At 34.9% G+C, this 13624-nt stretch overlaps 1 long non-coding RNA gene across 1 annotated transcript; it reads left to right on the forward strand.

Annotated features, from left to right (window-relative positions):
- The first annotated feature begins 2722 nt into the window (after window positions 1–2722).
- On the forward strand, window positions 2723–4027 carry LOC141401356 (uncharacterized). The gene is made up of 2 exons (XR_012412319.1): window positions 2723–3103; window positions 3177–4027. It is a non-coding gene; the product is annotated as an uncharacterized lncRNA (long non-coding RNA).
- The last annotated feature ends 9597 nt before the right edge of the window (window positions 4028–13624 follow it).

The following is a 13624-nucleotide window of genomic DNA, read 5'->3' on the forward strand; positions in this document are numbered from 1 at the left end:
GTAAATTTGATCCAAAGCGAAACGATATTTTAACGCGGCGGTAGGATAATGAAAATAAAAACAATAAAATTTTTTTTCACTTTCGCAAATAGATATAATTCCATAGAGAATAAAATAATAAATAAATAAATAAATAAATAAAGAAGCATGCAAAACAATTTATAAGAATGTGTCCAAATGGATACCTAAGTCCGAGGTATATAGTGGCGGAAAATACTTAGTGGATAATTTTTAGACAAGTTTGTCTGCATAGGAAACATGCAGGTAGTTGACTCATAATAAGTTGCGTCTATATCAATAGTAGCGAGGATATGTCCGCAGGGATAAAAAAATATAACAACATAGTAATCTATTGTAACTGTATCACAATATGTACTGAATAAGGGCATAAACCGCGTCCGTTGCAAGAAAAATACAAACAAAAGGCCTTGCATTAATTTATTCCACACACATCCATCGCTCAAAACAGCACTTATACCCTTTATGTTCATCAATGTTGCATATTTGCTTCCCAGGCAATATTCATGTTCACACCGCCATAAGTTTTTGTGTCCGTCCAATGTCGATATCTATCGTCACCAAATACAAAGAAAAAACTATAAAACTCACCCCAATATGGCGTCCATTTATGATGACACGTAACTTTCCAAGAACAAACATTCCGCATACACAGGTATATTTAATTCATCAAACGACCAGGTAAAATGTATAGGCATATATAAACCACACGTCTTTCATCCAATTAAATTGTATTCCATTTGTTGAGTAGTTATGCAAGGGCCTATAATGGGTTGGGCATTCTTCCCACTTTTATTCTCCGTCACCAAACTCCTAGAAAAAAAAAGTTATAAAAAAATTAATTAGTAAAAAAAAGAAAGAAAAATATTTCAGATTTTTTTTGACATTGATAATGAAATCCCAGTATAAAAAAATAGGTACATGACACTCAAAAAAATATTGATTTCTTTCATATTGTAGTCGGACGAATGTAAACAAAAAGCAAAGTCACCACTTTTCGCCACCCTATTAGATTAGGGTCACCAAAATTTACATTTATAAATATAGCCGACTGAATATGTCCACTGCCATAATAATCCATAAATTTTTTCAAAAATCCTCAAACTCCATCATCCGACACATAACAATCCACCATTCACGATTTGTAACACTTTAATATTGTATAACCATATCATTTTCATTCTGCTGTCATGCTTCAAGGAGAGTATTTTAACACACAACACAACAACGTGATCACTTTTTTAATTCGTATGTTGCAGGTTATCATAACCATCATGTATAACAGCAACCAACATTTACACTGGTATTTCCAATTATATATTTTTTTTTTTTTGGTAAAATTCTTCAAAGCACACAGGGAATGCACAACACTTAGATTGGTTTCCAACCATAAAATCACACACTGATATATAAAAAAAAACACCCTTGAATACTAACCATGAGACACTGTGCTGCAAAATTATGCCTGACAAACGTGTGTAGGAGCAACGCATAGGATACCACACCGGTAGACGAAGATACCTTAAAAAGAATACAAACAATACAAATTAGACAAGATGCCATGCAGATTAGTAGACAAACAACTAAAATGCCTTACCTGTTCTCTGCTCGAGAATATACCCACAGAAATAGTAAAGGACACTGCATGTAAAATTCCATATCCTTCAGCAGAAGGTCACAGGTAGATTTTGTTTATGTAAAATCTCGTCAGAAAACCAGGCCAACATCCCACGGCTGGGGAATATTGCACAGCAAGTAATGCTTCCATAACCTGACTCCAAACAGAATGGCATTCCAACAAAACATTTATATGAATGGTACGTCAAGCTTAGGTTCGCTACGGCGTGTAGTTATAAAGTGGAAAAAGGCGAAGGGCAAACGGCAAAAAAATTCCACATAATTATATCCCTAAAAAGAAACAAAATGAATATTAAAATCTTTGATATTATAATCTTTTAAAAATACTCACCTAATTCGTTGTATTTCCAACTGCATAATCTCGTTCATATCCTTTTCAATGTTCCCTTCTTTGTGAATGATTTCAGGTTTTCATTGTTCCCATATGAGTCAATGGGGGGGAATGAAACACTTCATACGAATGGACAAAGTATGTATGTACATGTCTTTTGTGTTGGAATGTTAACGGCGTATAAATACATTCATTCAATGGGATGAGACGGCATTTGTAACGGTGTCCGTATGCACATGAACACACGCACATGTACATACATATGTGCGTACATGCGAAACCACGCGACTGTTTTTCTCGTGCGTACGTGCAAATATGCAACCGGCAAACATGATGTTTCTTTCTCAATGAAGAAAATTATGCATTTACCTGGAAAGAAAAAAATTATTAATTTATTAGTTTTCCACCATAATTTTTTTTTCTTTAACTCACCTGATATCAGTGTGTCTCCCTTAACTTCAATTGCTGACTGAATTTATTGGGCAGGAAGGTGAACCAGTCATCCCATAATTGCGCGACCATCCCTTAGGAAAATATGAAAAAAACACTCTGTATGTCCCGCACATCGACATTTTCGTCGAACGCCTAGAAAATGGCGAAGTTTTGTTGCGGGGACTAAGTAATTTTTTTTAAGTTTTTATTAATGTGATGCAACCGGCAGCAATTTTCAGTACGTGTTATACGTAGCTGCCGGCAAAGAAAAAGTGACAAAACCGGATATATTAAGCGGCCGGTTAAAAAAATGAAAAAGTGGTGCCACCGTCAGGGATGATTTCCGCCATTGCGATTCTCCAACATTGACGTATGGCAAATACATCTCTGAAATTATTATGGGGTTTAGAGAACAGGTGATCAGAAGCAATTTAATAAATGTCGGAAAAATGTGGGAAAACTGAGGAAAATCCCAGTTTGGCGTCTCCGACAAGTCGTATTTAAGCGAGGAAATACAAGAAAACCGCCATTATTCCTAAGTGGTGAGCTTCGAAGAACAGTTGACCTGTATCCTAAATTCTTTTAAAATAAAAAAACGGAAAAGTTTCTATTTCTTTTTTTTATTGGCACTTGAGTAATTTGTGTGTTTTCTTTAATTTATGTGTGGCGTGAATAAAACCAAATGTGAGTGATTTAAAGGTTTGAGTAATGAGAAAAATGTAGTGACAAAGAGTTTGGTGTTCTGGGTTTTTTTTAGATTACGCAAAACCATTTAAAAACGACGGACCAATTACGGAGAGGGCCAAAGTCCTGGTGCCGAGAAGTAAAACTCAATTGACAGGGTTGTGGGGTCGTCTAGGTGATAAATCCGCCAGAGGCCACAGCCCTGAGTGTTGCCAACTTTATCCTGAAAATATAAAATACAAATTCATAATCAGTATCCAGGACACAAGGTAACAAAGCACAATTAATAATACCTGCCAAATTTAAAGTCCCAAACGATCCGGAGCTAATTGGCGGTGTTTTTCCGTGGATTTGAAGGTCGGTTAATGTTTGAAGCCACCTGAAAAGTTGAAGAGCAGAAAATTAATTATATTACAATATATGACCAAAAAAATTTAAAACAAGAAAACTTAAAACTAATTCCTAGACTGAAACTATTAAATTAATATTATTGTCGTTAAACTAATTTGTGATTGTCCGTAGTTAGTACACTAGTATATAAGTTTCTTTTTTTTATTGTGAGGATTTTTAACGCCTAGCAGAATATATGGGCATAGGGTTACCCGAATATAAAAAGGAAATTCTTCCATGGTTTTGTTTGATTGTGTAGACTGGATTATATTATAACGTCCATTTACCACTAACCGAGCTCGATTAGGAGGGTACTAAGGATTAAAATAAGTGGCCATATTTGGCATTTAGGTAATCGACGTCCTTTTTGTATGTGTGTGGTAGGCCGAAATATTGGCTCACAGAAAATAATCGACGTTAGAAATCCAAAAATTAATCCTGTTTTGTTTTTATTCGAATATGTTGTAAGACTAGGTTTAATACCAATAGATATAAAAAAAAAATAAATATGTGTTTGATTTTGTAGATTAATATGAATTGCTAAGGTTTTTATTTGTGAGAGAGGACTCTGGGATGTAAGTTGCTAGGGAGGTAAGTGTTCGTGGAGTGTGGGGCCCTTTAATAATAATGATTTGAGGACAAAAGGGTCCAGGTTGGGAGGGCTGAGTGTGGGAACACTAGTCACCAAGTTCCCCGGTCATGTGTGTGTGGTGTGTTGTTGTTTTTTTTTTATTGTGTTTGTCCTGTCATTACTTTTCCGTTGTTAGACCCCTAGGTCATTTGGTGGAAAGGGTTGAGAACCCCCTGATGAAGATGCCACGACTGAGCAAGTCAGATCGCCACCAGAGGGCCGCTTTAGGCTGGTTCATAACACATCTTCAGAAATGTTGGTGTCTATATGAAATTTGGCGATATGTTAACTGATGACTTGAGGCATGCATTTATTTCATCTGCTGGACTAGTATAACTGGCAGTGTTTGTCTGAAATCTAAACGTGAATTGCTCTTAAATCCTTTAAGAATCGTTCTAAAGCTTCTTGGGAATTTTTATGTGTCGTCGTAAATTTGTTCCAGATGATAACTTCTATTTAATATTGCATGTGTGCAATTCAATCAAAAGAATGTCCAGTGGCAACTTAAGCGTCAACTGTGTCGTCCTTGCACCTTCTTATAATGTATACCTGATGAAGCTATAGCTATCGATATGTTGCCTTCTAATCTAAAGACTTGCTTTCCAATAAGACCAAAGCTTCGTTATGCATAACATCTGGTATTTCCATTGATTTGTAACTTATTTCAGAAATTGTGAGTGGTCGGGTCTTACGGCTAAAATATGTACCCAGGGTTGGAGAAACGGACACGTTCGTAAGTTTATACAGCCTATTTCCACCAGGGGCCATCCCTGTACGTCATCTGAAAATGACATGGAAATCGGTTCAGAAGTTTTGGAGATATAACGTATTTAAAAAATGGGTGAGCTAAAAGAGGTTTAAAATAAGAAGGGCATGGGGGTGGTACCCCGTCCCCTCCGAAATTAAAAAAAAAATATATAGCCTAAGTTTCAGAGATATAACATATTTAAAAAAGTGGACGTGGTCGGGTCTTTAAGCCCTAAATAAGTACCTAGGGTCGGAGATTCAACCACCGTTGTCTCGCAAATTTATTTTCTAAGACGTTAGTAAGTTTTGCAAAGACAGAGTTTTAATAAAATAGGGCAAAGGGGAGGTACCCCGCCCCCTCAGAAATTCGACAAAATATATAGCCTATTTTCACCAGGGATCGACCCTATACATTCCCTAAAATTTTCAAGAAAATCGGTTTAGTAGTTTCGAATATATAAGATATTTAAAAAGTGGGAGTGGTCTGGTCCCAAATGAGTACATAGGGTCGGAGACACAACAACCATTGTCTCGCAAATTAATTTTCTCTCCGATAGGTTGTTCAGTTTTGTTAAAATATCGTTTTCAAAGAAATAGGGCATGGGGGAGGTTCCCCGCCCCACCGTAATTCAACAAAATTTATAATCTATTTTCACCACGGGTCCTCCCAGTAGATTCTCTGATATTTTCAAGAAAATCGGTTAAGCAGTTTTTGATATATAAGCTATTTAAAAAAGTGGGCGTGGTTGGGGTCGGGTCTTTAGGCCCCACATCAGTACCTAGGATCGGAGACACAACAACCATTGTCCGGCAAATTAATTTTCTCTCCGATACGTTCGTCAATTTTGTTAAAATAACGTTTTTAAGTTTATATAGCCTATTTCCACCAGGGGCCATCCGTGCACATCATCTGAAAATGACATGGAAATCGGTTCAGAAGTTTTGGAGATATAACGTATTTAAAAAATGGGCGTGCTAAAAGAGTTTTAAAATAAGGAGGGAAATTCAACAAAATATATACCCTATTTTCACCACCGGTGTTCCCTGTACATTCTCTGAAATTTTCAAGAAAATCGGTTCAACTATATGCTTTTTTCTATAAAATAATTGATATCAGATTTAAATAACAAAATTCTATTATTTAAAACCACATGGTAATGTTTGGCTTAACTTTGTATAGTAGAAATGTATAACTGATATACGGGAAATGTTGGCATATTCCAATTTTTAAATTTTGCCTTATGGCGAATGCCGTTTTTTGTTAGATTTTTAATAAATTTAATTATCCGCGCTATCTCCTTAGGTCATATCAATGAAAAAACCAAGTCCTTCACATCAACAGCTATTCGACGTTCTTTCGTTAAATGGATAGATTAACATCATCAGGCATATTAGATATTGTTCCATATTCTATTTAAAAAAAACACAATAAATAAAAAATAAACTTTTTGCGCGTTACATCAAATATTTTTGTACATACGTTAAAAAAATATATTCTCAGTACGAATCCGCTCGCGCGCCAATTTTTTGTTGTTGCGCTCAGAAGTTATGGCGGCTTTCTTCTGCTTTTAAGCAAAAATTATTATTAAATAAATGACCACAATTGTCACTAAAAAGTTGTATTTGTAAAATGTTACTAACTATTCGCGGAATTTACAAAAAAAAAAATACTAATTTTAAAATTTACCATTTACCCATCAAAAATTACAAAAAATAGTTTTAAATAAAGACTCCACGGGAAAATAAATGATGGAAAACTTTTGAGTAAAACCTTCAAAATACTGAACATAATTTTAGAGACAATAGGATGTATATGCACTGTTGCTGCTAAGCTACTAAAGTCTATAATTTTTACGTCTCAGAAGCAGTATAATGTTAATATGACCAACACTTTTGTTCCCATTGCGTCAGCCACATATTATTTTCCACCCATGTTTATGATTTTTCTTCTAATTAGCTCGATGTGGCTTTGTTGGCATATGACAATGTTGCAGTTGATGGTTAAACTCATTAAACACATTCCCCGTTAGGTGATGACTTATAAAAACCATCATTGCCATCAACAAAACGCTCAACACAATTTGCACCTAATTAAGTTAAATGTGTGTGTGTCGGTTTATACTTATGTGTGACGGAATAATATAAGTGAATATATATTTAATTTAAGAAGTAGAAAAAGTCCGGAAGTTGCCTTTTAAAGAGAAACGGAAAATTGGTGGGAAATTTTGAAATTGTTCACACAAACGATAGGGTCCATTTTACACGCTAAATATTAACTGATCAACATATCAAACTGTAGGGATCTACCATGTATAAAACTCTAACTTTTTTTAACTCTAGATATTTGTGATCCCTAGATCACTAATGGCAAAATATTTTACGATTCTGTTTATTCTAATCGGAACCCCAACCCTATGTAAAAACAAGTAAGCAAAGGCTATAGTCGGATACCCAACACCACTACTCCTGGGAATAAGCTTTCAGCAAATTAAAATTCCTTTATGGAACAAATAAACTTATGTTATTTCATGAATAAGTTTATTTGTTCTGTGGATTCTGCCATCTTATCACATCAAGCTTAAGTAATAATATTGTTACGAATGTAACTGATAGGTTTAAGTTAATTTAGTTTAATTTCCGTTAATTTAAAAATTTGAATTGTAACGTAACGTTTTATTACGCAGTTACTTTATTTAAGCAACAACAACTACCATGTAGAACTCTCTTCATCATTCTAGTCGTTACATTACCTTTTGTTAATGTTCTTTTGTTTGTTTTGCCAAAATCATGTAATTATCGTTTAGTTTGTTACTTCTTTTCTTGCATTTATTTGTTGTTGTAATTACGTCATTGATCATCCCCCATGTATGTGAGTCTGGTTGTTCGCTTAGTGCGAATGTGAGTCTGTGTGTTCATATTACATATTCGAGGAGTTGCCAGACATTTTCTAGAGGACTCTCGAACAGGGAGACTTTGGGATATAAATACAGGGGAACTGGCAATGACGAGTTAGTTGTGTTTTAAGCGTTGAACTGAACAGATCGGTTAAATAAGAGCTGCGTGCTAACTAGAGACTTGCTGTGTGCTTTGTAATTAAAGTCGGTTCTGAATAAGTGTAATAAAGTAAATAAAGCATTGTAGAAACGTAATCTGAAACGAACCCTGTTTTATTTGGTGCAAATCGTATCGGGAAATAAAACAACGTCTACACGGAGATTAGTTAAACCTAATTCCGTAACAATATAATAATTGTTCCACAAACATCCCATAAGGGACAAAGGAGACTTCTCTCATATCAATGAGTGCACCCCGATTCATATTTCCTAATGTGGGACCGAGTCCGAACGGCGTGTCCTATGACACTACTTATATGGAACTTTTTCTTGGCTGAAATACTCAGAAAATGTCGACAACATTACTGAGGGGTATTTTCCTACCGTTGAAAATTTGAAGTTACCTGGCCGGGGAATCGATCAAAGGTGGCAAAATACCCCTTAGTAATTTGGCTAATTTCCTGAGTATTTTTCATGGCTAAAATACTCAGGAAATTCTCTACAAAAGGGGTCTTTAGACACGCCGTTCGGAAAAAAAGGTGGCGAAGCTACCCTATGCTGCAATATATTGCACCTGTTCAACAAAAAGGTAGTAACTCAAAAAATGTGTTTCTAGTTTTCATTAGATATAAAACTGTTGATACATAAGTGAAAATGAAAAGTGAAATACCGGTATTTTTGATGAAAGAATAGTCAAAGTAATGCCAGATTTTTACAGTCTAATCTTTTCTTAACAAAAAGTTAACTTTTTAGTTACTACCCTTTTGTTGCACAGCTTCGATATGTATAAAAAATCCAATTGGACAATTTATACGTTTGGGCTCCAATTTATAGCATGAGAGGAAAATGTAGTTCTCCACCGAAAACCCGTTTTATACTAGGCTGTAGCCTCGTTATCTACCACACTCATTATTGCAATGTGTATTGAGGGAAAGGTCCGTTGTTCTTTTTTTATATGTACGCTACATTGGCGGTATATGCCTTCCAGGAATTAAAATATGGACCAACTATAAAATGTTTATATTTTTCATACAAAAGTTATGGTTCATTCCACTCGCTAAGTAATATCAGACCATCATCCAAGAATGAAGGCACCTTCTTCGACCAAAAGTCTTACCTCGTGCAAAATTTCGCTACTATTGGGCTATAATTGCGACCTCCAGAGTGTTAATTAATACACTACAAACAAAAAACTGGATATATTAGGCTGTAGCTCTGTTATCTGATCACGTACATCAACGTAACCGTCACCAGTGCAAAGGTCAAGAGATCTTCTTCAGGAACAAAGATATAAGCTATATATTAAAAATCTTCACAATTTTCACACAAATGTTCCGGTCCATTTAACCCTCTAAATATTACCTGACCGGCATCCCAAGCCACTTCATTGTCATATAATCTTACCTTATTTAAAATTTCGCGTTGATCGGACTATTATTTCGACCTACAGAGACGCTACAAAATTGGATAAAAATTTAGTTTTTGGTCCATTTCACCGGCTTAATATTTCACGATCATTTCCAACAAAAATAGGGATCTATTCTGGTCTGAACCCCACCTGCATGCAAATTTTCGTTTATAATTGCGGCTTGGAGTTTGATTACAATTTTTAATGGACAGACAGACGGACGCACGGACGAACGGAGGGACACACATCTCAAAATCGCTTTATCTCGTCGAGATATGAAGTTTGGTATACCACATTGGGGGGTCTCCGACGAATATTTCGCGGTGTTACATGAATTTGTACCAAAACAAACTTATAATACACTTTCCCTTTGGTGCATTAGGTTTGGTGCATTTGATATGTGTAGCGTGTCTGCAGTCAAATCGAATGAGGAATGTTTTAATGTTGTAATTCAATTCGTTCAATGTCTACTTTGCATTTGTTGTTCTTGAACCGTAATAAAAGTATCTCCTTACTACTTTATCAGTTTGAGTTCTTAATACACTCACTTTTATTCTACAAGGAATTTTCCACCTGCAGATTTTGATATTTACTTTTTTGTCACATTGTGATTTAAGTCTTTATCTTACGTTTATATATTAAACGTCTGTGTTTCATGTCTACCTATATATTCATTCCTACCCAGTTAAATCTTCGATGAAAAATCATGAGTTGAATCATGGGTGCAGGTGATCTGGCATGTCATCTTTTTGTCATTTTCACTCTTGAATTTTATATGAGACCCCCAAAAGATGACGTTCTTTTTTGGATCCTAAGCATGTCATTTTAACCAATGCCTTGACATGTCATTTTCACCAATGCTTTGGCATGTCATTTTAACCAATGTATTGAAACGTCGTTTTCACCCATTCTTTGACATGTCATTTTAACCAATGCTTTGACATGTCATTTTCAACAACCCCTTGGCATGACATTTTCATGTCTTGTTTGGAAAATGGAAATGCTCTATTGAAATATGGACAAACAAAACTCTTTATTAATTCAAACGAATTCACGAAATGACAACAATTAATTGATCAGCAAAAAGTTTAAATCCAAAATTGCAATGTAATCACCACTGCTGCAAAGCAAAAGATTACTTCCTCCGTTTTCCGCAACTGATATTCTTCCATCTTACAAAAGGTTTTTTCTATTATCTTCCCATCACCAGTTGACATTTCGACATGGTCTCCAAATGCACTCTTTAAGTATTTTTATTTCGTAAATTTCTTTTATTTTATAATTTTCTTATTTTAAAATAACATTTTGGAAATTTATGCTCTTTGGTTTAGTGACGAAAATATGTAGGGATCTACAACCCGGCTTGCTTTAGGGATCTCTAAGAACAAAATGTAACGAACGGGGAGGAGAGACTTTTTCTGGAAAATTCCATTTATGATTAATTTATTTTTAATTGTTTCTTTCCAAAAGTCGTTTCTTCTTTATTTTCAGATTCTTCTTCCTTTTCGTTTCGGACTTTTTTCAAATTCCAAGAAACGAGATTTGATTGATTTCGTTCTATGTCAGATTTAGAACAGACATGGTCCGATTCTATTTTTAGCTCGATGATTGGGACTTCATTTTTATTGCAGATATTTCGAGCTTTATACAATACCAGTTGTTTAGAAGTTTTAGTTGTCTGATATGCAGGAAATATAAGACAACATCACGACGACAGTTCTAACAACTTTGGTCTGTTCCAGAACCTGCACGAATTTACTAATTTTTACTACGATAACAATTTTTCCTTTATGTTATCGGAAAAAATAGTAGATTTTTGTAGTACTGAAACATACCAAAATGAAAATAAACAGGTGTGTAAATAAAAACACAAACATCATCTCTATTGGATCGATGGAATGGGTACAAATGCTGATGAAAAGATCGGATCTTTCACGACTTCGTTTCCATTGGTTCAAATCCTAATGAAAAGATCGGATCTTTTACGACTTCCTTTGAACCAATGCAAAAGATGACATGAAATCACGTCATCGCAAAGAACCCATTCCTTCAAATTTTGCTGGGTATGTATTTTAAAGACTGCCAATATAAGAGGAACCCACATAACACACACGTTTACCAACATATAACATTATGTGATATTTTATAGTTCATATGCTGGTTCAATTGATTTGCCCAGTATTCATATTCAAAATGTCATCATGAGTATGTAATTACAAATATGTTTACACATTGACGCCTTTGAACAAAAATAATCTGAAACTACGAGTACAAAGTACATGTGCATTGATGCATGAACAAATATTTACAAGTATGTATAGGTCGCTTTCAGTAGTTTTATCATATTTATATTTATATATTCATAAACCATTAAATAGGCAATTGCTAAGGCATTTGCTTTGGAACAAATATATTACATATTTGCTTCTGGTGTGCTAACATTGGTAGAGAAGTTTTAATCTGAACATATTTTATTTATAGTACAGATTACTGAATTAAATGATACGACACAGCACCTACAACATATAAATGCACTTAATTTTAATGTACGAAATAAATAATAATTACCATATTTTAATTATGCATTTGCCTGCACAGATGCTCAACTTTTATAACTTAAGAAGATGTTAAAAAAATATTAATAATTAAGCTGTGGATTTGTGTTTATTTTTATTAAATATAATGAAATGTTCTTAAGCCTGTCGATTATGTCGAATTCGAAGGATTTTGGGACACTTGTTTAACATTATCGTGGTATTTATTTTCAATTTTCAATATATGTTTGTAGGGCTTTTATGTCCACAACTCCGCCTATTGTTTCCTTTTCGGTAAAACATAAGTGAAAATATTTAGCTTTCAAGAAAGACGACTGATTAATTTTAAATCGTTCGTGCCATGTTTTGGGTCTATATGTAAGGTTATCGCTCTATTTGCATTATTAATTTTACCCCATGTTGTAGGATATTTATATTTGGGTTGGCGCCTTATTTGTGTTTGTGGTGCTTTTCTCTAGAAATGTGTTGTTTCTAGCTTACTAAAACAATACAAATCACCTTTTGCTTCAGTTAGATTCACCAAAGCAAAAAAAGTAATTGACCTCCCGTCATGTAAATGAAAGTTTTAAGATGATATCTTATAAAGAAATTAAACTTGTAATTTTAAGAAACGGAAATATTTATTGTATTAACATCAGCAACCAAACGTATATCTCCAGGAAGCAAATTGTAATTGTTATTTTAGGCTGACCACAATAATGTTCACTTTAAAATAATACGACATTATTTAAAACGTTTTGTGTGGGTTTGAGTCTTCGGCTTTCCTTTTCACTTGCAAAAATAAACGGCCATTAAGCTCGATTCCAACAAGAATTAACTAAAATTCATAAAATTTATTATTTGTGCGAAATTAGGCAAAACAGGATTATCAACATTTTGATATAGAAGAAAGTTCTATCTACTCATTGCGCAAAGTAAATTCTAACGCGTTGTGTCACTTTGGTAAACATACGCTCATACTTACTTACTTACTTACTTACTTAGTTGGCCCATTACAGAACATTTGTTCCATAGACCGAACTAAGAAAAGATCTCCATTCCTCTCTGTTTTTCGCTTGACTTTTTGGAATACCGCGCCTTTCCATTTCTTCATCCACTTGTATGCTCCATCGAAGCTTAGGCCTACCGATTCTGCGTGCACCGCCATGTGGCATGTATTCATACGCCTTTTTAGCGGGTTCATCATCGCTCATTCTCATGATATGGCCTAGCCAACGCAATCGTTGCATCTCGATACGTTTAACTATATGCATGTCTTTGTATAGCTTATATAGCTCGTGGTTCATACGACGTCGATATTCACCGTCAACGCAGAACGGCCCGTAGATCTTTCGAAGAATTTTCCTCTCAAACACACCAAGCACTGCCTTATATGCTTGCGCAAGTACCCATGCTTCGGAGCCATACATTTCAGCGTTTTGTATAGTGTTATTTTTGTTTGACGAGATGTGGCTTTGTTTTTAAATTGCTTACTCAGACCATAGTAGCATCTGTTGGCCAATACAATTCTTCTTCTTATTTCACAACTGATGTTGTTTGTTGTGTTTATGGCAGTGCCGAGGTAGACGAAGTCTTTAACTACCTCAAAATTGTAGGTACCAACTTCCACAGTTGGCCCGAGCTCTATGGACGCTTTGCGCGTCGACACCATCAATTTGGTCTTTTCGCCGTTTACCGCCAGATTCGCAGATTCTGCTTCGACCTTCCTAAAGGTATCAGTTACTTCCTTTACTGACC

The sequence above is a fragment of the Musca autumnalis genome, unplaced genomic scaffold, assembly GCF_047663935.1.
Source record: "Musca autumnalis isolate F117 unplaced genomic scaffold, ASM4766393v1 scaffold_4, whole genome shotgun sequence".
Lineage (NCBI taxonomy): Eukaryota > Metazoa > Arthropoda > Insecta > Diptera > Muscidae > Musca > Musca autumnalis.